Source organism: Marmota flaviventris, chromosome 14, assembly GCF_047511675.1.
Source record: "Marmota flaviventris isolate mMarFla1 chromosome 14, mMarFla1.hap1, whole genome shotgun sequence".
In the NCBI taxonomy this organism is placed as follows: Eukaryota; Metazoa; Chordata; class Mammalia; order Rodentia; family Sciuridae; genus Marmota; species Marmota flaviventris.
This window is the reverse complement of record NC_092511.1, coordinates 52,599,997-52,627,795: the sequence shown is the minus strand read 5'-3', so window position 1 is coordinate 52,627,795 and position 27,799 is coordinate 52,599,997. Positions and strand designations below refer to the sequence as shown.

At 42.2% G+C, this 27,799-nt stretch overlaps 1 long non-coding RNA gene across 1 annotated transcript; it reads left to right on the top strand.

Moving 5' to 3' along the window:
* Positions 1–5,646: 5,646 nt before the first annotated feature.
* Positions 5,647–13,852, top strand: LOC114092047 (uncharacterized). The gene is made up of 3 exons (XR_003582607.3): positions 5,647–5,833; positions 10,847–10,979; positions 13,531–13,852. It is a non-coding gene; the product is annotated as an uncharacterized lncRNA (long non-coding RNA).
* Positions 13,853–27,799: the final 13,947 nt, after the last annotated feature.

Here is a 27,799-nt window from a genome sequence, read left to right as displayed (position 1 = left end):
TAGCTCAAACAATCATTAAATATGTATGGATACACATTACATGGTCAGCACTACACTGTATCTAAGAGACATACGGAGGCTGTCCAGTAGAAGCTCACTGTCCTGTAGGAAGGAACTTCGTTCTCATCTGAAATTACGGATGAATTAGGAAGCATACAATATGGTACTACATCAGGATTCCTGTCAGGCAAATAAGAATCAAGGTAAATGTTTTTAAACAGTGTTTCAAAGGTGTTGGAAAGGCTGAAAGAACAAAAAAGTGAAGTAAGATGTTTTCATTTGCTTTTTCATCACTGTGACCAAAACAACCAACAAAAACAATTTAGAGGAAGAAAAGTTTATTCTGAGTTCATGGTTTCAGAGATTTAGTCCATAGATGGCCAACTCCATTGCTCCGGACCAAAATGAGGCACCACATCATTGGGAAGGGGCCAAGAAGAAGAAAACTGCTCAGCTCATGATGGGGTCAGGAAGCAGGGCGGCACAAAGAAGATGCACCCTTCCAGGTTAGACCTCCTGTGATCCACCTCCTCCAGCCATGCCCCACCTGCCTATCATTGCCACCCAGTCCAATCAAACTAGAATGGACTGATTAGGTCACAGCTTTCACTATTCAATCACATCATCTTTGAATATTCCTGCAGAAACACAGGAGCTTCTGGGGAACACCTCACATCCGGGTCTGGACCATAACACAGGGCAACCAGTAAGTAGTAAGGAGAGGAAGATGGTGAAGTGAGTATTGTCAGTACTATTTTTTGGCTGGAGGCACCCTTGTAACTGCTGATGGTGCTACAGAGTCATGACCAGGAGTAGAGCTTCTCAGGCTGGAGCTGGGGTCAGTAAGGAGATTCAGCAATTGCCAGAGATGCCACCAGAAGAAAGACTCCTTCCTTTGTTGGTTCACAAGACTAGGGAATACAAGGGATTCACTGGCTTCAGGGATGACTGGATTCTGGTCTTGAATGATGCTCTGAGGACTCCGTCTCCTTAGGAAATATTGGGCACCTAAACCAAGGGCTCTCTTAGATCCCCTGCATGTAGTCACTTTTCTAGATAGAAGCAGTCTGCCATCCCTGGAAACATCCTGTGCTCTGGAGATTTGGTTTAGCACCTTTACCAAGGTTTGTTGATCCCCAAGGTCAGTCCACCCAAAGCACTGAACAGTGGGGAGTTGGCAGTGTAGATGGAGATTCAGGGACTCCCTTGGGATGACTCCACCAGATTCTGTCTGAGTTCAGGCTCTGCCTCTCCCTCCCATCTTAGAAACCCCAAGCTTACTGGGCGTGTTGAATCTTTTCCATTTGCTGCAGGCTACCCCCTCCCTAGATCTATTGTCTAGACTTTTCTGCCCTGTTCTTCTTCCAGGTGGATTTGGTCACTGGGATTCGCTATAGCCTGCAAGGATCAGAGGACAGCAGAAGAAGGCTTTGATATTTATATCTTCCTCTTTCCCTGATTGGCCAAGGCCCTGGCAGCGGCTGGGTCCTCTGTGGCCATAGTTTCTGTGAGGTTGGCCCTTTTCTGCAACATTCACCAGGCTGGAGTAAAGCCATTTTCTCCCTTTACCCACTTTGGGCTCAGGGATGATCATGGCTTCCCCCTGTTGCTAGCTAGGATTATATTCTGCCCTCCTCTTGATAAACAATTGCTTCATTACAGTCTTTCTAGCTAAGACCTTTTGGGTGTGCTGTCTTTCTTTGAAGACTTGGGCTGCTGCCCTGGAACTTCCTGGGGCATCCTGTGGCTTTCTTGATGTTTTATAGCATTTGACATTTCCGTGTGACTGCAGTAGCCTGGCTTGCCTCTCCTGTGTCCTGTAGCTCTTGATATCTCCTTGCATGTGGAGAATGTCCTGTGCACTCAATTCACACCAGATGCTATGGGCAGATGCCCTAGACCCAGATTCTTCATATTCCAAGAGCACTATAGCTCAGAGGAAATCAATTTGCACTGACTTATTTATGATTTAAGAATGATTCTAAATTTTCTTCATACATCAGCCGAAAAAAACAAGTTCCTTGAGGATGCAGCCCTAAATTGTTTTTATCAGTAGACCTATGGTTTTCAACCTGCATACTATAGTGTATATTTATAGGATTTGCCACCAAATTTTGATTAACATTTACAATTTATTTTCAGTAAAACTCAGGTTGGATATATAATTAAGGTGCTACTAGGTAGATCAAACTTTTTTTTTCCAAATAAATTTTCCGATATGTCAAATTCAATTTGTTGTGAATAAGAGGTACACGGCATGATATAACAGCAAACTAGGACCAAATGAAATTTGTGAATTTACTAAAACAGGAAAATAGCCAGAATAATGTAGTGGTTAAGAATGTAGGCTCTGGTGCCAGACTCCTTGGGTTCAAATTCTGACTCTTACTAGCTAGGGGATCATAGGTTAAATTTTATCATGTATAAAACAGAGGTAATAGTTCTTACCTCACAGGATGTTATGAGGATTAAAAAATTAAATGCAGTACTTGCAATATGCTTAGAACTTTACTGATACAGAAATATTAACATTATCTACAGGATTTTACTACTCCTCATTCACTCAAAAAAAAATATACTGAGTACCTATCTACTATAGGCATTGTGGGTTCTTACCACTGGGTTAAGTGGTAAGAAAAAAAAAGACACCATCTGCCCTTATGAACTGGGAGAAATATAAATTAATAATCACACACAGATATAAAATTAAAATGCTATGTGCCTATCCTGGTTTGGGGCTACAGGGAAACTAGAATGAGAAAAAGGCCAAAGGAAAGCCTTCCAGGTGGAAGGACAGTTATGGCACAGCTGAAAGATAACAGCAGTATAGATGCTCAAGGGGTTCCTTTGGGGCAGTTTTCTGAGATACGATCCATGGACCACTGGTCTTATGAGATGCTCTGTTTCCATGTCAAATCCCCTGGAGGAAAAATGCATCCCCTCACATCCCTTTGTAGAGAAACACAATGTACAAAGAAAAAAAAGTCCTGCAGTCAATTTATAAAAACAAAACAAAACACTTTAACCCTTTCAACTCAGCATTTCCTCAACTTATTACATAAATTTGAATAAATAAAACAAAGATTTTGCTGAAAAAAAAAAGAAGTATTTGATGGTCATGAGAGTGTTTCAGGAAAAAGACAGGAGGAGTTTGAATTTCACTCAGTATGCCACAGGTGAACACCGTGGTTACAGCAATTTGGTGAGGACAGTGTTATGGTTTGGATCTGGAATGCTCCCAAAGGCTCACGTGTTGAAAGGCTTAGTCCCCAATGCAGCAATGTGCAGAGGTGGGGCTTTGGAGAAGTGGTTGGATCATGAGGACTCATCAGTGGATTGATCCATTGATAGCTGAATGGATTACTGGGCAGCAGTAGAAGCTGTAGGAGATGGGGCATGGCTGGAGGCAGTCGGTCACTGGGGGTTTGCCATGGGTGGATATTTCTTATCCTTGGCTTCCCACTTCTTCCCAGCTGCCCTGAAATGAATAGCTTTGCTCTGCTAATTCCCACACCCTTCTGCCATGCTGTTCTGCCTCACCTCAGATCCCTAAGCACTGGAGCCTGCCAACCTTGGACTGAAACCTCTGAAACTATGAGCCAAAATAAATCTTTCCTCCTCTAAATTGTTTTTTTCAGGTATTTGTCACTGAGACAAAAAGCTGACTAACACAGACACTTAGGGGGAGGATATTGTGAGCCATTAAATATAGATTGTGGCACACCTGTAATCCCAGTGACTCAAGAGGTTGAGGTAGGAGGATCACAAGTTCAAGACCAGCCTCAGTAAGTTAGCAGGGCGTTAAGCAAATTAGTGAGACCCTGTCTCAAAATAAAAAATAAAAAGGGCTGGAGATGTGGCTCAGTGGTTAAGCACCCCTGAGTTCAATCCTCAGTACCAAAAAAAAAAAAAGAAAGAAAGAAAAGAAAAAATGTAGACAGTGTGAGGTAGGTAACGGCTGGGGGATTGAAAGACCCATGATCGTGTTGTAGATTTTGAGCAAAAGCTGACAGGCAGCCTGGACGATGATTGTGATGGAAAAAAAATTGTTGGGGCTGACCATTTTCTCTTCTTAGAAGAACCTCTGAAAGGAGAAACCCTAATTACCCAACTGCTTGGCTTGGGGTACTTCCCTAGAAACGCAGCCAAGTCCAGGGAAAACCATCAGCAACATCTGCTCAGCATTCCTGCACTTCCAAGCAGGCATCAGAGGAAATGGAGATGAGAAGTATGTGCTCTTCTTTGATTGGAGTCTATTTTTTGTTTTGTTTTGTTTCCTGTAGTGCTGGGAATCCAACCCAGGGCCTAGGGGATGCTGGTCAAATGCTCTACCACTGAGCTACACCCTAACCCCTTTTCTGTCTCTTGGAGCAGGTATTCTCAGCAGGGTGCTACAAGCTGCTGGGGTATGGCTGCAGGTTAGGCAGATGAGCCCCTGAAAACCAAGACTAGAGTCTGCTAGAGTCTGCATTCTAGTTTTGATAGACTGATTTATGTCTGATTCATGCTCCCAAATGAACTCACCCAGAGTGGCGTATGGAAGACGGGAGGATGCATATTTGGCCCAGCCTTTGGGTTAGAGACACTCTGGGATAGAGTTAATGAGGGAATTAGTGCTGGATACAGCAACTCCACCCTACCCCATCATCAGGCAAAGACCAGATCTGAGAAGGGAGATGAGTGAGTGGACATGTAGCTGCATATAAACCAGTTAGTACACTGTGACTGGCCTGTAAGTGTTCAACAGATGTTACTTAATACTATTATTTTCTTCTATGTGTTTAATCAAAAACATTCTCTTGATTTAAAATCTTCAACAAATGCTTTCGGCAATAATTCTTTTGAGGGACACCTCTTACCGTGTGCCTGGTGCTTTCTGGTTGTGTGGCCCACAGTGATGTTGGGCTCTTCTCAGCTTAGAAAATTCAGATGGTGGCAAAGAGGCCCCCAGATACTCTCATTCTCTTGCAGAAAACACAGTCAGGCCTGTACCTCAGGGTACTGATTTCATCTTGTTCTCCTCTAGGATTCTCAGGTGAGGAAACTGGGGGAGCCTCTCTGACAATTAGCAACCTTCTCAAGGGGGCACCTCTGCACCTGGAGGAGGCCCCTGCTAGGGCTCTCCTGCCCACCCCCACTAAGAAAACAACCCCACTCTGGATCTATAGTGGCCTCAGAGACATTTATACCTAACTTATCTGGAAAATTCTTGGGCAATCTGAGGTTAGAAAATGATATAAATAACCCACCAGGTGTTGAATGTTTACTATCTCAGTGTAGTTTGAACACCTTGCATTCTTACAGGAGCCCTCTGATCCACTTTGGAGAAACCAAGGCACAAAGAGGATAAGTACCTGCTAAATGAATAGAGTAGGAAGGAATCTGATGTAAGTTTTTGGACTCTGGGGCTCATGCTTTCAATCCTATTTTTCTGCTTTCCCGAGAACCCACTGCAGTCCTTTGGTTCTCCCCAGCTGTCCTTCTTTTCCTTACAGCTGAGTGCTTCCCAGTGCTCCCAGTGGTCAGCAGAGTGTTTAATCAGGAGACTGCACACATCTCATCCACTCCGTGCCTGGTACATGGTAGACGCCCAACTCATATCAGAACCTCCCCAGCTCCTGTTTCTTCTCAGCACCAGGGCGTCACTCTGGGTGACAGTCTGCATCCCATCCTCAAACGTGCCTTCTTTGATCAAACTTATGGTTGTTCATGGGATGCGGGAACAAGAAGTGTCTACTTCTCCATTGTCTAATGATTGATGAGGCACCTGCTCTGTGCGTGGTTCAGTGTCAGAGGCTGGAGATGGAGACATGAAGGATGCTCCTGATCAGGGGTGAGAGAAGCAAAGGGCTCATTTCCACTGAGAATAAGGGATCAGTTCCTGGATGCGGGGGGAGGGGGAGACCAGGATGGAATAGGGTGGTCCAGGAGGCTAATTGGGAGATAATAACTGGGCTGATCTCTGATGGGAAAGTGCATAGGGGAAAATATTACAGGTACAGGAACAGTATGTGAAAACATAAGTTAATGGAATAAACAAGAATAAACAGGAATCTGTGGAAAAGGAAGAGCCATGTTGATGCCAGAACAACAGAAGTGATTCTGGCCCCCAGAGAACCTTTGGAAATATCTGGAGGCTCTTTTGCTGTTATTTATGACAACTGTGTGTGTGTGTGTGTGTGTGTGTGTGTGTTGGGTGGAGGCCAGAGATGCTGCTATACATGCTACAATGCACAAGACAGCCCCACAACAAAAAATTATGTACAGCAAACAATTATGTCTGATCCAAGAAGCCAATAGTGTCAAGGCTAAGAAACCCTGGACTTTGTTTGTGGTGTGGTGTGCGTTTGTGGTACTAGGAATTGAATCCAGGGGCACTCTACCACAGAGCTACATCCCCACTCCTTTTTATTTTCTATTTTGGGACAGGGATTTGCTAAGTTGCTGAGGCTGGCCCCGAACTTGCAATCCTCTTGCCTCAGCCTTCTGAGTCACTGGTATCACAGGTGTGCACCACTGTGCCTAGCACAAAACCTTGGACTTGTTCAACAAATATAAAAACATACTATAGCACATTTATAATGAAAAACTTCATAGTATGGTAGTAGTGTACAAATAGACCAATGGAATTGTTTAGGAAGAAAATAAATATATACAGGGATTTAGTATATGATAAAGGTCATATTTCAAATCCAGGGATTATTCAACAAATGGTGTTGAGATTCCTGGGTACTAATCTAAAAAAATATTCAAGTAGTAGCCATACCTCAATACCTTTTACCAAAATAAATTCTGAATGGATTAAACAGTTAAGTATAAACAATAAAACCACAGAGGCACCAAGAGAAAGCTTATAGGAGAATTCTTTCATAATCTTAAAGTGGGAAAAATCTTCTAGGTTATGACTCAAAACCACAAACTATAAAATGACAAAGTGATAAATTCAGCTAATAAAAAATTTTTTTAAAGTTAAGCTTATACATGTCAAACAAGCAAATAAGCAAACCTGAATCAGCAAAGTTAAAAGACAAATGCAAAACTGGAAAGAACATACTCGATTCAGTGAACAAAGGACAAATCTTAAATTATAAAGATGTATAAATAATCTTTAAAGGAAAGACCAATAAAAATATGAACAAAGGGTTTGAAAAGCCAACTCAAGGATCAAGAAAGGAAAGAAGGAAGGGAGGAGGGGAGGGAGGGACGGGGAAGAGAAAAAGAAATATTAAGTGGTTACTAAATACATAAAAAGATGTTCAGCAACTTCATAAGAAAAATGGCAATTAAAAGGATTGAAATGCCTTGTTTTTTTTTCTGTTTTGTTTTTCATCTTTCAAATTGGTAATAACACAAATCTGAGCACAGGAGTTTCCTGTAGGGATACAGACATTCCTACATGTGTTGGTGGGTGTATCAACTAGCACAGCCCATAGGAAGGCAATTTAGTAATATTTATCAGAATAACAATTGCATATGGTTTCTGGCCCAGCATTCCCACTTCTTGGAGCTTGCCCCACAAACTGATACAATTGAACACACATGAAGTGACATATATACTAGATTATACATTGCAGCAAAAGATTAGAAACAATTTAAATGCTCGTTAATAGAGCTAAATAAATTAGGAGTCAGTAAACTACCACCAGAGGGCCAAATCTGGCCCTCTGCCTGTTTTCATGGGGCTTTTTTTTTTTTTTTCAAGCTAGGAATAGTTTTTTAACATTTTTCAATGGTTTAAAATATAAAATGGAGAATTATATTTGTGACTCATGTACTTTAAAGTCTATCAGTGTCCATAAATAAATGAAGTTTTATTGGAACATAGCCACGCTCCTTTTTTTTTTCACATTTTCTCTGGCTTCTTTTGCAACTGAGTCTAGTTTCTATAGAGACTCCATGATCCCACAAATCCTAAAATATTTATAGTCTGCTCCTTTACAAAAAAAGTATGCTGGATTAGAATATATCCAGGCAGTTGAATAACATCTACAAAACAAACAAACAGTGAAAAAGCTTTTTACCTTTTGCTATGGAAAGGTTTCTAGACTTAGAAGGAGTGGAACTATAAAGTGTAGATTGCATGTTACTATTTGGGCAAAAAGGGGAGGATTTATTTGTATTTAATATGCATAAAATTATTATGAAGGAAATACAAGAAATTAGTAGGTAGTAGTTATCTTTGGGGCAATGAGATTGGTAAACAGAACAGGGAGGAAAGGAACAACGTGTGTGTGTGTGTGTGTGTGTGTGTGTGTGTGTGTAACTCAAAAAAAAGGAAGCTAAAAATATTTTTAAAAATACAGAGTGGTAAAGGAGCACAGTTTTAGGTGACTGCAAGGGGTTGGGCCTGGCTTTGTGGAGTGATGAGGCTGGAGATGTCTCAGAGGCCTGCTCAGAAAGGGCTTCCAGGCTGGGCTCCGGAGTTTGCATTTTTGCATCTGCTAAGAACAATAAGGAGCAAAAACAGAAAAATAAAATTCTGGAAAACGAGTGGACAATAATTAGAAGAGATGTGATCAGGGAGGGAGAGAAGAGGATGGGACCAGCGGTTTCCTCTGTGGAAAGAACCTGGGAGGCTGGGAACAGGGGTGGGGAGGGACATTCTTTTAAATATAAATCCTTTCATTCAACTTCTTTGTGTGCACTCTTTCATCTGCATTTATTTCCTATCAGAATAATCTTGTTTATTTTTTATTTATTTTTTTTTAATTTTTTTTTATTGGTTGTTAAAAACATTATAAAGCTCTTGACATATCATATTTCATACATTAGATTCAAGTTGGTTATGAACTCCCAATTTTACCCCAAATACAGATTGCAGAATCACATCGGTTACACATCCACATTTTTACATAATGCCCTATTAGTAACTGTTGTATTCTGCTACCTTTCCTATCCTCTACCATCCCCCCTCCCTCCCCTCCCATCTTCTCTCTCTACCCCATCCACTGCAATTCATATCTCTCCTTGTTTATTTTCCCATTCCCCTCACAACCTCTTATATGTAATTTTGTATAACAATGAGGGACTCCCTCCATTACCATGCAATTTCCCTCTTCTCTCCCTTTCCATCCCACCTCATCTATCTGTTTAATGTTAATCTTTTCTTCCTGCTCTTCCTCCCTGCTCTGTTTTTAGTTGCTCTCATTATATCAAAGAAGACATTTGGTATTTGTTTTTTAGGGATTGGCTAGCTTCACTAAGCATAATCTGCTCTAGTTCCATCCATTTCCCTGCAAATTCTATGATTTTGTCATTTTTTAGTGCTGCGTAATACTCCATGGTGTATAAATGCCACATTTTTTTTTATCCATTCATCTATTGAAGGGCATCTGGGTTGGTTCCACAGTCTAGCAATTGTGAATTGTGCTGCTATGAACATCGATGTAGCAGTATCCCTGTAGTACGCTCTTTTAAGGTCTTCAGGGAAAAGTCCAAGAAGGGCAATAGCTGGGTCAAATGGTGGTTCCATTCCCAGCTTTCCCAGTAATCTCCATACTGCTTTCCAGATTGGCCGCACCAGTTTGCAGTCCCACCAGCAATGTACAAGAGTACCCTTTTCCCCACATCCTCTCCAGCACTTGTTGTTGTTTGACTTCATAGTGGCTGCCAATCTTACTGGAGTGAGATGGTATCTTAGGGTGGTTTTGATTTGCATTTCTCTGACTGCTAGAGATGGTGAGCATTTTTTCATGTACTTGTTGATTGATTGTATGTCCTCCTCTGAGAAGTGTCTGTTCAGGTCTTTGGCCCATTTGTTGATTGGGTTATTTGTTTTCTTATTGTTTAATTTTTTGAGTTCTTTGTATACTCTGGATATTAGGGCTCTATCTGAAGTGTGAGGAGTAAAAATTTGTTCCCATGATGTAGGCTCCCTATTTACCTCTTTTATTGTTTCTCTTGCTGAGAGAAAACTTTTCAGTTTAAGTAAGTCCCATTTGTTGATTTTTGTTATCAACTTTTGTGCTATGGGTGTCCTATTAAGGAATTTGGAGCCCGACCCTACAATATGTAGATCGGAGCCAACTTTTTCTTCTATCAGACGCAGAGTCTCTGATTTGATATCTAGCTTGTTTATTTTTTATAAGATCCATGTGGTGTTGGTGAGGACTTAAGTGGTGGGGGATAGTCTGGAGCAGAGTAGCTGAGACTGGATGCCTCACTGGCAGTGTAGGTGGTGGGCTGGAACTGGGCCTAATGTCCGAGGACCTGGGGAATAGATCCTGTGGGGATGCAGGCTACAGGGTAAAGAGTCCATCTACCTGCTCCTTCCTGACTTTTCTCTGACCTTCTGGGCCACAACACAGGCTGGACCTGCGGTGAGCTCAACAATATTCAGGAGAGTCCCTGGCAACATTCCACTTGGGCACATCCCTTGGGCACATCCCATGGGCACTACCGTCACCCACCCTCTCTGGGTCCTTAATTACATTTTTGCCCCAGCAAGACATCCAGAGCATGGTAAGACCTAGGGGAAACCCCATCTTATGCACACAGTGAATTCCAGCCAAATGCAATAGGAATACCTCCCTGGTCCCTTCCACTTACCTTCTCCCATCCCCCACCACCTCCTTCCCTCCTCATTAATTTTTAGGGAGCCTGCCTACAACCACGTTAGGGTGCTGGGTTTCTGGGCTGCTGCTCGGACTTCTTGGAGTGACTTATTTTTCTTTTTATTCCTATATGTTGTGCCTGCCTCAACTACATTGTACCATAAGCTCTTTAGGGACTTAAATGGCTTTGCAATCTCACGGGGCAATCCAATTTCTGTCTTAGTCCACTCAAGCTGCTGTAACATAGAAATCATAGACCAGGCTAATTAATATACACATTTTATTTCCAATAGTTCTGGAAGCTGAAAGTCTGAGTTAAAGGTGCTGCCAGATTCTGTATTACAGGGGCAAAGGGAAAGCTCCTCCTTCAGCCTCTGTAGATCCTCTGGGATGGACTGACTATTGGCGGATTCATAGGATAAGAAGGTATATGAATTTGTTAATGTGCATGGGACAATCACAGGAGTGTAGTTACCCAATAACCCAGTGATGTCCAGATGTTTATATAGCCTTCTCATAGGGGTACAGGAGAGAGGGAGATGGATAAGGTGACAGTTTTGAGAAGTAGTAAATAATTTTAAGTGAATGAAAATAACTTTCGTTAGGAATTGAATGGGCCTAAGAGATAGACAATAGTTTGTAACAGAATTGTAATAGTTTGTCCGGGTGTGGTTACATTCTTTAATCTTCCTCCCTGTAGATATGAGTTTAGTTCATACAAACTCAAAGAAGGGACCTTAGGAAATTGTTTTCTGCTTTGGTGGTACAGTCTTTAAGCAGATAAAGGATTATTAGAGTAAAGCACCTTTTAGCATCTGCTGCTTTGTAAGTGTCTAATTTAAAATAATCAGTATATCATGGTGCTCTATTTGGAAATATCATGTTCTGAACCCCAACAGTGTCTTGCAAGGGGTTGTCCTGGTTCATAGACAGCCATCCTCTGGCTGTGTCCTCATGGTGGAAGTGTGCAGAGACCAACCTTCCACCAAAGGAACCCCACCAGGTCAAGGGGGTAAGGAAAGGCAGGCTCAGGCTTTCACCTCCTTTCAATAATTTTCCTCAATCAGCTTTTCTTTACCCCGAAAGTACCTGCCAACTGGACACCCATGTTCACATTACCCATTAGCCAAAAGCTGTCTCTCAACATGTGTTCTGTTTGGGCTCTTGCAAAATGAAGAGAACAAAACAATGATGATTATAATAAGCAACAATGATCATCATAATTTCAAAATGACAACATTAGTGAGACCTGGGGGTGTCAGTCACTTTATCTGCAAACAGAAAAGGCAACTCGCCTGCCTCTCCAGGTATGAAGAACACTCAGCATGTTTAGAAAACTGGAAATTGCCTTATGGCTATCTATTACTCTTACTGTTCATAAGGGTTTTGGAATCACAGAAACAGGGAGCCCTGGGTCTATGTGAAGCTGTGCTTGTAGGACAATGGGATCAAACAGGTATTTAATGGCAACCTCAGCCCAAATTCCTGGAGACAGGAAAAGAACCTACAACTTAACACCAGGGGAGCACAGAAGCTCCAGTTTTACCACTGGCGGGGCTGGGCCTGGAATGAAAAGGCCAGAGGTCAGGTCAGGTCTCAGCTCTACCCTAGAGGGGATGAAAGATCTGGGCTTGGCTGTTCTCACAAAGGAACTGCCTCCCCCCACCTCCCATCTCCTCCTAAGGAAGAACGTTTTTTGTTTTGTTTTTTTCCCTTCCTGCCCTTGGGCAGAGCAGAATCTGAAAAGGGCTACTTGTTTCTAGCATTATTTATAGCTCAGCAAAGGATTGGGGTCTCCAACATCAGGTCTGGGATCCTCCTTCTCCAGCTACACCCGGAAAGGGGTCCCCGTTAGCAGCAAAGCGGGGGGCTCTTGAGATAGTACTCGATCTTCTGGTGTTGCTTTACGGTGGTGGTATATAGTGAAAATTGCCCCCCTCTCTGGGAAGGAGAGGACTTCGCTCTAGAAACATTTCCTGCCCCTCTAGCCCCCCGAAAAGGATGCATGCAATGCCCGAGTTGACAGAATAACGTGGGGTCTAGCGCCACCTAGCGTCTGATTGCAACTTAGCGTGGGTCTCTCTCTCTCTCTCTCTCTCTCTCTCTCTCTCTCTCTCTCTCTCTCTCTCTCTCTCTCAATATAAATTGACTTTAACAGCAAGAGGGACTGAAATAGAGAAGCGCATTCTCTGCGCACAGGGCTGTCCTCCTGCCCACGACAAGGGGCTGGGAGTTTGGTGGGAGAAGCTGAAAAGTTACAATCCTAATGTGTCACAGACGGGGGTGTTGGGTAAGGGGATGGGGGAGTTTTTCTCTTGGAAGAAAGCTGGGGTGACTCACAAGTAATATTTAAAGCCTTAGTCGCAGAAGATGGGCTTAGGTTTGTCTGCGTGAATATTTTTGCTCACACAAGGAAAAAAAATACTGGTGCTATTTTATGTGGCTTTTATGCTTTTCAAACGAGTTCCCCAGAGCCAGCATATGGGCTGCTGCATCTTGCAAGCTGCTTCATGGCTTAACCCACTCCTGGTCCTTGTTATTGTCTTTGCAGGACAAGCAACCTACTCCCCTTTCCTGCCCTCTCACTTCCTGGCTGCCCCTTAACCCTCTAATCAGAGCCACCATCTGCTCTTTGCTTTATGTCATTCATTAAGACCCCTAAACATCCCAGAGAGTGGATATTAGTATTTCCGTTTTATACATGAGAAGACTGATTCTTGGGAGGGGTTATGTGATTTCCCAAGATCTTTCAGCTAAGCAGAGGTGAGATTTGAACCCAGAGTTATTCAGCTTCAAAACATTATTGGGCTGTTGTGGAGGAAGTCACAATACCCAGGAGGTTCTGGAGGAGATGAATAGCCCTTTAGCTTGGAGGACACTTCCTGCTCTGAGCCAGTCACAGTGACCCCTCAGGGTGGACTCCAGTGTCAGCACCCTCCTTCTTCACATTATCTGTCCTGTTCCATCCTCAATACAGACACTTCCTCAGCCTGCACTCCTCCACACTTGGAAACCACCCCAGAGGAATAATGAGAGCAAAGACCCAGGATTTGGCAAATGTACAGAATGCCAGGAGAATCATGGATTTGTCTGACTCCTGAGACTTGGCCTCATCCGGTGGAAAACTGGGGAAATTCCCTGCTGGCTCCTCCCTTCCCTCCCTCCCAGCCCTCTCACCAAGCGCCACCAAACAGACACACCTCCAGAAGAAGGTTAAGTAAGGCCAGTCTCTGGATTCCTCTGAAACAAAGTGTTACTTAAATATACAGATTCAGAAATAAAGTTTAAATGAGGTAACACACTGTGGTGGCATCCAAACCCCAACCTGTATAAATGGGGCAAAGGTTCAGGCTGCTGGCAGACTGTGGGAGGTGATTTGAGATTATATAAGGAGCACAAGAGTAGGAGACTTGGACTCCAGTCCCCAGGCTGTCCCTACCCAGTTCAGTGACTTTGGGCAAGTCACTTTACCTCTTTTGATCCTCAGTTTCTTTAGTTGCAGAAAGAGGCAGTTCTCTTACCTATAAGCGAATACAGTAGCCCTCCCCCTATCTGCGGCTTTGCTTTCCATACTTTTAGTTACCCACGGTCAACTGCAGTTTGAAAATATCAAATGGAAAATTCCAGAAACAAATAATTCACAAGTCTCAAATATATTTTATTACAGTACATTGTCACAATTATTCTGGTTTATTAGGAGTTGGTAATCTCTTATAAATTAAACTTTATCATAGGTATGCATGTATAGGAAATGTGTAGTATTCATAAGGTCTGGTACTATTGGTAGTTTTAGGCACCCACTGGGGTTCCTGGAATGTGTCCCCACAGATAAGGAAGGGCTGCTGCAGATGAACCAATGCTTTGTAAAGCCCTCAGGGTGTGAGGTAGCTGTGAGATATGATGAGTCACAGTGGGCACTGCAGGATTTAGGTAGGAGAGTCTTTTTCATTTTGCCTTCCTGCCTTTCCCTTTCCTCCAAAGAAGTCTGTCTCCTGCAAAATATATCCTAACATCATGCGCATGTACACACACACACACACACACACACACACTCACACACGATCTTCCAGGTCTTGTAGACTCATTTCCTTTTTTTTCTTTTTTCCCTTCCTTCCTTCCTTCCTTCCTTCCTTCCTTCCTTTCTTTCAAGAGTTAACTGATCTTGGGAAAACAGCTTTTCCAATAAAGACCCAGGGGCCAGGACTGCTGGGTGTACTTTCTTTAGAGGCAACAGGAAAAGCAGAAACAGGAAGTGCTATAGCGGTATCCATTATTTGCAAGGGAAAGGCCCCCAAAAGGCTATTTCCTCTGTAGCTGGCTGGGGGCACAGGAAGGGAGTCATCCATAACAGCTAATACAGTCATGGGAGAGCAATAAAAGGCTGAGGAGGAACTACCAGGTATAAAGCCCAAGAGTGTGGCACCCTCTCTCCCTGGTGGTACAGCCAGTTGAAAACCTCTTGGTTTCTTCACAGGCTCCACTTCTAATTTAAGGTGTCTCCACCCAGCTGGGCAAATTCTTTGCCTCTTCACTAGGGAGGAAATAGCTTCATGAGGCTCCAGAATGAGAGTCCCGAAGAACAAAGACCTCATTAGGATCAATCACTTATTCTGAGTACACATGCCCAAGAATTTCCATTGGTGATCTCAGATATAAATGAAGTGGTAATTAAGTATATAATACAAATGATCTTCAGCTTAGTAACTCCCTCTGTAATTGAAATTTGCTAAATTAAGTCTGAAATTTTCGAAACTAGGGCTTTAAAAAAAAAATTTCCCCCGATTATAATTACCCCCTCTCCTCCCTCCCACCCACCCCTTGGTAATGTAATTAGTTTAAAATAAGATCTGTGGTACAGTTGATGGGGCTGCCTACTGGTATGTTAAGGTGGTTCTTGCTCTCTGAAATGCTGATCTCCTTTGACCTTCCTGGAAACAAAGAGGAGAGGGTCTTCATCAGTCAGAAAGGCTGTTGTCACACACTCAAAAATGACAGGGAAATGGCAGAGGACTTGCGGCATCCACAATGCTGGACAGGCAGAAATTTCTCAGCTTCTTCCTTCAGTTCTTTTCCACTATGTGCTTAAATCTGGTGCCAGCTAGATACCCATTCAGAGAAAGAAGTGAATCGTTGCTTGATTGAAATTGTGGAAAAATTGGCATCTTCAGAGGTCATGACAAGGATCCTTACATGGGAGACAGGGTTTGGGGCAGATCAGAAATTCATCTCTGTATTTCTCAGGCCAAGGAGCCAAAGCTCAAACTGGATAGCCTGAGGACTCCTCTAAATCCTGTCCTCTGCTACCTGATGTAACCATTCCTGGCCTCAACTCATTTGTCTTGATATGTCCCAGCAGAGGGCAATGCCCATCCACCTCAGCCTGCCCAGAACCCAGAGGAGATGTGTGGCCTGAGATGGGCACCTAGAAGGCACTCCATCCTCCTCATTTTTGGTCCTTGTCCAAACCAGAAAGAGGGCTAAAGTAGTCCTGAGTACATCCAACCTTCCAAAAAAGCATGTTAGTCTATTTCATTAAATTTGGATTAAAAGACTGGGCCATCTTTGAAATCACAGTCTAATTTCATTAGAGCTGAAACCTCTCCCTGGGAACTGGGGAGAACCCTTCCACAGCCTTTCTCCTCCACTCCTGTTCTCTCACTCACCCCCACCCTCCCAGCCCACAGCTTCCAGAAACTGTTAAGTAAACAGAAACATCTCAAGCTAAGTAATTCCCACATGGCAAAAGTCAAAGGCTGGGAGTCCATCTTAGGAACACCTTGTTGAAACAGCAACTCTCCGGCAAGTGGCACAGACCTTGAAAGAAAATTCTCTTACTCTTTTTTTTTTTTTGTGTGTGTGTGTACTGATCTTCCTTCATTGAGTCACACCACTAGTGTTAGAAACTAGTAGTTGCTGAACTGCAAAACTTCTGATGCCAGAGACCAGCAGCAGTGTTGTTTCTGGAGAGCATAATAAGTGTATGTTCCATTAGTAAGTTAGAGAAAAAAAAAGAAAAAATTTAAAAAGCAGACAAAAAAGCAGACAATGGCAATTTTGTCTCTAGATAAGCCCTTGCTTTAAAGCTGCCCTGAACAAATGTAGACATGTTTACTGTTGGATCCGGGTACCCAGCATGGCAAATGCTCAGTAAACATTAGCTGAATGAATGAATGACTCTTATCCAAAAGCTTTCAGAACCTTCTCAAAATGGAAAAAAAAAAGTCTTAATTCTAAAATCTGTAGTTGAGGAGGCCGTACTCAGATGACATCCAGCACCTGCCTGCTCCCCTCTGCACACTGGCTGCATTAGGCCCAGCATAGCAATTACACAGAGGACTTGGTAAAACCCAGTCAGTGGGGTCACAAATCAACAGATGTGGGATGGACTCAAGAATCTGCCTTTCTAACACGTTCACAGGTGCTGCTAGTCCAGGACCACACTAGCCCATATCACTACATTTCTACAAAAGGGATCCACCAGCTAGTCAAAGTCCACCTTAAATGTACCCTTGTCAACAAACTGAACATATTTGCAAAAATACTCTGACCCCACTCTCCTCCTAACTACTAAGCTCTCTGTTTGGTTTGCTCTCTTTGACCTTGCAGCCTTCATAAGCTCCTGCTTGTCTTTACCTATAGCTACCCGAACTCCAACTCTGCTCTCCACTTCTTGGAATCCCACTCATGCTCCAAGGCCAGTGGAGACCCTACTCTCCCTGCCAGTTCATGAGGCCCAAAGGTTGATCTGTCCCTCCAATGTCTCACAGCAGAGAGTTAAACCTGCAATGTTTCCTTCTGCTCTGAGTTCCCCTAGCCCATGAATTTTCTTCTCTCTTTCTCCCTTTCTCTAGCCCCCCACCCCCACCCCACTGGTGGAGCTCCTTGGAGTCAGCAGCCAAGTCTAATGGCTTCTCCCACACCCCATAGGACCTCTCTCAATGCAACTTTATCACCCATTGTGGCCACTCCGCAGTCCTTCCAGCCACTGGCCTGGGTGGCCTCTGACCTACATGGGTGTCCTTCTGTATATGAACAAGTAAGAGGTTCCTGTCACTAAAACGTAGCACCAAGTGCACACCTGACTTCTTGTCTTTGAAATTCAGAAGGAAGTGTTACTTTCGGTGGTAACTCACCACGGGCACATGAGAGGCGGTTGAAAGACGTGCCAAAGTCTGTTTAAATGTCAGTGACTAAGACCCAGTGGTACACAGAGAACAGCCTCACATCTCAGTTGTAAGCACCTGGAAGGGTGTTGTCCTACCCCATCCTTCTCTGTGTGGGCTTACGGCATCATGACCTCACATCCCTGTGATCCTAACCGTCAGTTATAGAAACCCAAACTCAAACTGCTTAAGCAAATTAAGGAACTTTTGGCTCACCTTTGTGGCTTGAACCATGATTACTCACAGAATTGAAAAAGGAACTATAGGAACCTTGGATTTAGGGACCACAGTTGGTCTGAGTATGTCAGGACCTCTCTGTGTCCATCTGCTCTCATCTCTGCACCTCTTTGTATGTTAACTCTTGGGCTCTGTTCAGGTCAAAGTTACCATGAACAGGGAGGGGCTGGGGTTGTGGCTCAGTGGTAGAGTGCTCCCCTAGCACACATGAGGCACTGGGTTCAAACCTCAGCATCACATAAAAATGAAATAAAGATATGATGTCCTGCCGCAGCCTGGATGGGCACAAATGCCGCAGTCTGGCTGGGCACACAATCACGAGCCACCACACAGCTTGTAGATTCAAACAGCAACTCTTTATTCCCGAACTCACACCAACCGTCTACAATCACGTTCTGGGGAAATCCACGTTCTCTGCCCAAATCCACCTCCACTGGGCTTCTATCTCCAAAATATACTGTCTGAATCCCATGAGAACTCAAGGGGAACTCAGGCAGCAGGATACGCCCTATTCCCCCGGGAGGAATAATCTTAAACCTTAAACCTGGAACCTAAACTGGGAACGCCCTAAACACGATTATCTTAAAACCGGGAACACCCTAATCTGCCTTGGTCCTTGAGCAAGGTCACCTACATTCAATGTCGCTGCAACATGTCAGCAACATGGGGTACGCTGGCAAGGAAATTGTCATACCTACTTGGCTAATGGCTCCCAGCATCTCCCCCCTTCTGATTAATTAAACAACAAGCAATGTGGCTTAAGGACCGTGCCTGGTAGGTTGTCCAATTCAACATATGGTTCTTACCCGTCATCGGAAAACTGACCTTTAGGCGTCAGCCTCCTGTCTTAGGTTGATACCACTGCAATTGAATCATACCCGTCACTGACTACCGGTCCAGCATACAGCCATATTTGTGGATAGGTCTATGCACCAGTGGGGGGGTGAGGTTCTTTGCCTCACCTCTGTTGGCCCCCAAATTTGGCCTTGGTGTCAGTGGGGGAGTGAGGTTAATGTGGCTTATGGACCGTGCCTGGTAGGTTGTCCAATTCAACATATGGTTCTTACCCGTCATCGGAAAACTGACCTTTAGGCGTCAGCCTCCTGTCTTAGGTTGATACCACTGCAATTGGATCATACCCGTCACTGACTACCGGTCCAGCATAAGCCATTGGCCCCCAAATTTTAGACCATCACTAGCAGAAGGGAGGAGGATACAGAAATGCCACGACACCAAGCCAATTGACGGCTCCTTGGGAAAAAATTGCATCACTGGTGACACCATCAGCAAAGATATGTCAGCACTACCACAATTAACATGGGGTGTGCTGGCAAGGAAATAAAAATTGCATCACTAGTGACACCATCAGCAAAGATATGCCAGCATTACCACAATTCGCTGCACCAAACGATAGTTACATAGTCCAGGCAAGTTCTGCAAGCAGTTCAAAGCAGAGGAATCTATCAATATGTCCATTTCCTCCCAAAATCCGTTTCCTCCCAAAGTAAGTTGACTCTTTGATTGAGCATTACTTGTTGAGTTCTTCACTGGCACTGGGATGGAGATAGGAATTCTGGCAATGATGCTAAAGAGACATTATCCTGAAAAGAATTATTAAATATAATGAAAAGGAAAGGTGAAAGTAAACAAACAGATCTGTTAACCTACTTTAAAAACAATCCTTAACAGCTGTTTACCTAATTTAAATTAAACCATTTAAATCACGTGAATAAAAATAATAATAATTCGGATCCATTTTTTCATGAGCGCTCCTCATATAAGAAATATGGACATACGCACATACAGACATACAACACAAAACACAAGAGTGTACACAAACGTACAACACATAAGAAAATAGTAAAGGCCTTGTAGCTTTACCTAGGTGAAATCTCCATTGCAATGTTTAAAAACTCCACAGTCAAAAAATAAAACTGATCAGAAAAACATTAACCTAGGTTTGTATGAGCTCAAAAAATAAAAATAGAACCTTATGATGTGGAAAAATGCAATAATAAAATAGCTATTGAAAAAAGCATCCTGGTTAATCACTGTCGCAGATGTAAGAATGGCCAAGCTGGAGTTCTGGATATCAGCTGTTATGGATTTGAGTCAAATCATCTTCTTTTCGATCTGTAGAGACTGTTTTAGTTAATCTCTCTGGAATCCAAATCTCTCTGGAAAAACACAAACAGACCCCCGACTCCAGACAATCACTGGGTCAGGACCTTTCCATTGTCCTGTTAGAATATCTTTCCAAAGTACTTTAGGCTTATGTACATTTTTTGGATACATATGCCTTTCCGCAGCACTAAGTCCTGATGAATCCAAATTTAAAAAGTTTAGAGTAAAAAGCGTTATTTTAAGTTTATCTTTGGGGGATATATACCCCTTTCCAATTCCCTCTTTTTGCTTTAATAAGTATGTTTTAATAGTTTGATGAGCTCTTTCAACTATGCCTTGTCCCTGTGGATTGTATGGGATTCCTGTTATATGAGTAATACCAAATGATGAGCAAAATTGTTTAAAAGAGGTAGAGGTATAGCCAGGACCATTATCAGTTTTTAACTGTTTAGGAACGCCCACAGTGGCAAAATTTTGTAAGCAATGAGCTATAACATCTTTAGTTTTTTCTCCGGCATGAAGGGAGCCCATCAAAAATCCAGAAGAAGTATCGACTGTAACGTGTAAATATTTTAATTTTCCAAATTCTGGCAAGTGTGTGACGTCCATCTGCCAAATATGGTTAGGTATCAGTCCTCTAGGATTGACTCCAAGATTAACTTGTGGTAAAAATGTCACACAATTTTGACATTGTTTTATTATATGTCTGGCTTGTTCCTTAGTTATTTTAAAACGCTTTTGTAAAGTATTAGCATTAACATGAAACCTTTTATGAAAATTTGTAGCTTCTTCAAATGTAGAGAAAATATGTATGTCATGTGTAGTTTTATCTGCTAAATCATTGCCTAAACTAAGGGCTCCAGGCAATCCTGTATGTGCCCTAATATGTCCTATAAAGAATGGATCTTTTCTGTCCCAGATTAGACTTTGTATAGTGGAAAACAAAGAGAAAACAGTAGAAGAAGGGGAAATCCTACCAGCATCTTCAAGAGATACTATAGCATTAACTACATACTGACTATCAGAAAATAAATTAAATACAGAATCTTTAAACATCAAAAAAGCTTGTAAAACTGCATTAAGCTCTACCTTTTGAGCTGATTGTTTGGGTACTAAAAATGTAAAAGTTTGATCAGGGGTAACTACTGCTGCTGTACCATTATTTGACCCATCAGTGAAAATATTTGGAGCATTCATGATAGGTGTTTTTCTTGTCATTTTAGGAAAAACTACAGGATGTTTAGACCAAAAAGACAACAAAGGATTAGATGGTAAATGATTATCAAATGTAACATTAGATTTACACATGATTATTGCCCAAGTATTTAACTCATTAGCTAACTCATCAATTTGATCCATAGTATATGGAGTAATAATTTTATTGGGAGAAATTCCAAACACTCCCTTTGCTGCTTTTATTCCTTTGAGTATTAATTGTCCTACAGCCTCAGGATACCTAGTAAGAATAGTGTTAGGAGAATAAGATAAATGTATCCACAATAATGGACCTTCTTGCCAAAATACTCCTGTAGGAATATTTTTTGTTGGTAGTACAATAAATAATAAAGGCAAACTTATATCAATTCTATCCAAATGCATATTTTCCATATATGTTTCAATAATTTTTAATGCCTTTCTAGCTTTAGGAGTTAACATGCGGGGTGAATTTGGATCTGATGGACCTTTTAGAATATCAAATAAAGGTCCCAACTCTCCTGTTGGTATACCTAGATAAGGCCTTATCCAATTTATGTCTCCCAATAACTTTTGAAAGTCGTTAAGTGATTTGAGTTGATCTACTCGTATTTGAATTTTTGGTGGACGGACCATGGTTGAGGATAATAGAACTCCTACATAATTAATTGGAAAATTTAATTGTACTTTATCTATTGCTATCTCTAGATTATAATTTTTTAATAAGTTTGTAAGTGTGGCATAACATTCCAGCAATATGTTTTTATCTTTATGTGCCAATAATACATCATCCATATAGTGAAATATTTGTAGTTCAGGATTTTGATTTCTAAGTGGCTGGATTGCTTTGTTAACATATATTTGGCACATAGTTGGACTGTTAGCCATCCCTTGAGGGAGTACTTTCCATTCATATCTCTGATCAGGACCTTCATGATTTAATGCAGGGATAGTAAATGCAAAACGTGGACTATCCTCGGGATGAATTGGAATTGAAAAAAAACAATCTTTAATATCTATAGCTAAAACATGCCAGGTTTTTGGCAAAGCAGACAATTGAGGAATCCCTGATTGAGCAGGTCCCATAATAACCATCTCATTATTAATGGCTCTTGAATCTTGCAATAATCTCCATTTACCAGATTTCTTTTTGATGACAAAAATGGGAGTATTATGGGGAGATATGGAAGGTTGTATATGTCCTTCCGCTAATTGTTGTTTGACCAGATCATGGGCTACTTGTGTCTTTTCTTTAGTCAGGGGCCACTGAGGAACCCACACTGGTCTTTCTGATTTCCAAGTAATTTTGATTGTCTCAGTGGCCCTTTCTGAAAATCCAACCCATGTCTTTCTGTTCCTTGATATATTTGTACTGGTGCTGCTATACCTTGCCCTTGTTTTCCTAATCTTTTTTCTTTCCTAAAGCCTTGTCTAGCCCTAGTAGTGGGCACATTAGGATTGATGTTATTTGTTAACGTCAAACCTAATTGATCTAGGACATCTCGTCCCCATAAATTTATAGGAAGATGATCCAATACATATGGCTGTATAGTTCCTTCACATCCTTCAGGATCCTTCCAATCTAATATCATAGAACTTCTATGGGGATTAGTCGCCACTCCTAGGCCTCGAAGCGTTTGAGTGGCTTGTTGTAATGGCCAATGTTTTGGCCATTCTTGACGAGATATGATGCTAAGGTCAGCTCCTGTGTCCAGTAGCCCATTAAACTCATGACCTTGAATATTTAGTTTTAGCATTGGGCGAGAATCTAAATTTAAAGACAACATAGCCCAATCTACACCTGTGGAGCCTAATCCCCTGGAACCTCTTTCTACACTATGACTAGGAAATTTATTATGTAGGCTGGGTATTATTAACAACTGTGCTATTCTATCTCCAGGTGAAATTACTGATATACCTCTTGGAGAACTAGCTATAATTTTTATTTCACCTACATACTCGGGATCAATTACCCCAGGACTTATCATAAGTCCTTTTAATGTAGATGAACTACGTCCCAGTAATAAGCCTATTGTTCCTTGGGGAAGAGGTCCTTTTACTCCTGTGTGAATGATTAACTCCCATCTCTGGAGTTAATACTGCTCTGGCAGAGGCGCAGATGTCCAACCCTGCGCTCCCTCGGGTTTGTCTGATGAGGGATTTAATGGACAATGTGTCCTGGGCACTACCCTGATGGTGTTGCTGGGATCCTCCACTGCCCCGTATATTTGTGGTTGTGGGCCCCGGGGCATTGGGCCCCCCTGTCCGTTTTTTGGCAATGGAGCCTGATGCCTTTCTCCACGATATCTTGGATAAATACCTGGTCTTTGTCCGTTTTTTGATAAGGGAGTACCTTCTATGGTGGTTTGAGAATGGCATTCATTAGCCCAATGTCTCCCTCTACGGCATCGTGGGCAAATACCCGGTATTCTATTCCTTCGATACCTACTTTTGTTAAACCCTCCTCCTATGGGGCAATTCCTTTTAAAATGTCCTGTTTGTTCACAATCATAGCATGTTTTTGGCCTGGCATCTAAAGCCTGTTGTACTGCAGCTGCCAAGACTTGCCCTTGTTCATTAATATCTCTACATAATTTAATATATGTGTTTAAATCTTCATGTCTCCATGGTCTAATAACCTCTCTGCAGCAACGATTTGCTTGGTCATAAGCCAGTTGTTTTATTAATGGCATTGCTTGTTCTGTATCCCCAAAAATTTTGGCAGCCGTTTGAATTAGCCTATCTACAAAGTCAGCGTAAGGTTCATTAGCTCTCTGTATTACCTTAGATAGCTGACCTTGTAAATCTCCATGTCCTTGTAAAGTCTTCCATGCCCTAACTGCGTCTGCAGCAATTTGTGCATATATAGCAGGATCATATTCAATTTGTTGCCGTTGACCCTCATAAGGTCCTTTTCCTAACAACATATCTAGATTTCTTTGAGGGTAACCGGCTGCTGCATTTCGCCTAGCTGTCTCCGTGCAAAATTCCTCATTGGCAACCTTCCATAACAAATATTGTCCTCCATTTAGTACAGATTTACACATGCTAGCCCAATCTGCTGGCGTCATGTCCAAGTTAGTAATGGACGCAACCATGCTTACCGTGAAGGGAGCTTGGGGACCATAGGTTGTTACAGCCTCCTTTAACTGCTTCACTGTTTTAAAATCTAATGCACGGTGAATTCGCTGCCCTCCTGCCTGTTCAAGTACAGGGCATGCTAATCTTTGAGGTCCTGTCTCAGGATCCCATTTATCAACTACGGGGTTTGAGGGCCACTCAGCTGTCTCCATCGGTGGGGCTGTTGGTTGAATTACGCCCTCTTGTGATAAAACGGAGTTAGTAACAGCCTCCTGTTGTGGCCTTTTTCCTAACAACCCCTTTTCCTTTACATTTTCTTCCTCTGTCTGACTAGCTCGAGAGACCTTCTCTTTTGCTTGATCTAAAATGTCTTTCTCCATGGTCTGAACCTCTAACAATTTACTTAACATCTTTTCGGTTTGTTTTTTACTAATTTCTAATCTACTATAAAGATAACGCAACCCAATAAGATAGCACAAAACAAAGCCGAAACTGAATGAAACAAAAACGGAATAAAAAATCATTGTATCAATTTTCTCTTCCTCAGGGCCGACAAACTTCAAACCTTTAGTCAACCATTTTTTCCAGTTTGCCTGAGAAATTTCTAGGGATAGGCAGCTTGAAACAAAAACAAGATAAATCAAAACAATAACACATTGTTTTTTGAATTGGTCACCCATTCTTTCTCTCTTCCTCAAGAGCGAGAAATTTCACTTACCTCTAAGCTTCAGAAGTTCCCCGTACGAGCCGCCAAATGCCGCAGCCTGGATGGGCACAAATGCCGCAGTCTGGCTGGGCACACAATCACGAGCCACCACACAGCTTGTAGATTCAAACAGCAACTCTTTATTCCCGAACTCACACCAACCGTCTACAATCACGTTCTGGGGAAATCCACGTTCTCTGCCCAAATCCACCTCCACTGGGCTTCTATCTCCAAAATATACTGTCTGAATCCCGTGAGAACTCAAGGGGAACTCAGGCAGCAGGATACGCCCTATTCCCGGGAGGAATAATCTTAAACCTTAAACCTGGAACCTAAACTGGGAACGCCCTAAACACGATTATCTTAAAACCGGGAACACCCTAATCTGCCTTGGTCCTTGAGCAAGGTCACCTACATTCAATGTCGCTGCAACATGTCAGCAACATGGGGTACGCTGGCAAGGAAATTGTCATACCTACTTGGCTAATGGCTCCCAGCAATGTCCTCCTACAACTAAAAAATAAATATTAAAAAAACAAAAGGTACCATGATCAGCTCATGGATTCCATGCCCATCAAGTTTATGAAGAATGGAAAGGAGACTGTTCCCCAAAGGAGATATGAGTACCAGGCAGACCAAAGCTGGACATCAACCTCAAATGATAAGCAAAGTTCAAGCTTTTGAAATATCCTGGGTGTTGAGGCTAGTCCTTTACATAGAGGATCTCATTTGATCACCAAGAGGATTCCATAAGGCAGGTCCTGCAAATGAAAAGTCTTAGAATAAAAAGGAAAGACACAAATTATACGTGGGTCTTTTCTGGCACTCCAGTGCTGGGCTTGGGACACTCAGAAAATAGGAAATAGATGTGAAGATGCTTTTTCTTTGGAAGTAAGCAGATGACTGCTTAGGAAGAGGACCTCAGTGGTTTAACTCGGGTTATCTCTGTATCAGTAGTTTTTGAGGCTAAGCCATGAATGTCCTCTTGTTAATTCTAGATGTTTTAGATCTCTCTATTAAGCCACCATCTCTCTGTGAATCTACTTTGAAGGGAGAGAGGTCTCATCATGGAACATCAAAGGGACTTTCTTCCAGTCCCATCTAGACTAAAACATAACGTTCTTTGGGATAGAACTTGAAAGATTATATAGTAAGATTAGATGAGGATAACACCTTGTATTCTCCCTCAGAACAAGAGGCCCTCTATCATTTTAAAGTGTTTTCATGGGTCCTGGAACTCCTTGAAAAATAAGATCCCTTCATTCTGGCTTGATTCTGTAACCATTTCTTGCCTTTATTTTCTCCAAGGAAAAAAATGAGCTTTAAGACTTGCTTATTACTTTACTACCAAGAGAAAATGGATCATAAGAGATTCTGGTCATCATCTGCCTATGTAGTTTTCCCCCATCCCTTCAGAAGTGTGTCACCTTGAGTTCTGAGATTCCCCAAGGCTAAGACCAGCCCCTCCCATGTTCCTACTTGATGACCAACTTCATGCAGGACTCGGACTCCCTGCTCACTCTAACATCCCAACTCCACGCACAGTAGCCAGCATACAGTAGGTGCCCAATACATGTTTACTGAATAAATGAATGATATTGCATTCTCAAGTGATGCCGCAGGTAAACATTGGATCTCTTGGTAACTTCTGGCCAGGGTCACTGTGTTGGATAGTACAGTGACTAGTTCTAGGCAGCAGGGATCATCTTTCCTAGGCCTGAAATAAAGATGCAAATTTGTCAAAGCAACTACTTCTGGTTTCATCAATGCAAATGCCAACTCTTTAGATAAATATTATCATCAATTCGTCCATAATATTCTGCCATCTATGTCTTTAATAAAAATGTGATGACCACAGATTTCACAGGTGTGGCAAAAAAAAATTTGAGTAAAGTCAGACAAGTCAGGGTTCATCAGCTCTGTGACCACTAGCAAGAATCAGTATTTACTGAGCACTTGCTATGTGCCTGCCACTTCCTATGCTGAATCTCATTGAATCCTCAGGATAATCTTACAAGGATACTGCTGTCTTCATCTCCATTTTACCAACAAGGAAAGTAGGATTTCTATAGTGAAAATACCTATCTCAGTGACAAGTAGCCCCAATATCTTTCTTCTAATAGAGATAAAAATCATCTTGCAGGATGAACATTGTGTGTTGATGTATATTTAAACCTAAAGCACCACACAACTTTAAAGTTAGCGTGTTATTGCTGCTAATTAAAGCAGGGTCAGAAGCCAGCATTAGATTGATAAATACTTCTCCCTTTTGGTCATCTTGCCAATACTTCATTAATCAATAGACTTAACTAAATACCTACTTTGTGCCATTCATACAATGATGAATAAGAGGCTGTCCTGGACCTCAGGAAGTTCAAAACCTTGTAAGGACCTCCAAAACTTAAAATAGGGAAGAGGGTCAAATCTGGATCCTTTTTTTTTTTTTTGTTACCGGACTTGAACCCAGTGGCGCTCAACCATTGAACCACATCCCCAGCCCTATTTTGTATATTATTTAGAGACAGGGTCTTGCTGAGTTGCTTAGCACCTCACTAAATTGCTAAGGCTGGCTTTGAACTTGCATCCTCCTGCCTCAGCCTCCCAAGCAGCTGGGATTACAGGTGTGTGCCACTGCACCTGGCTAAATCTGGATCTTTATATTCACCCAGGAGTCACCTTTCCTTGATGGTCCCTGGTTTCTCTGGAAGAAAGAGTTGAGGTGAAATTTAAGCCTAATGGTC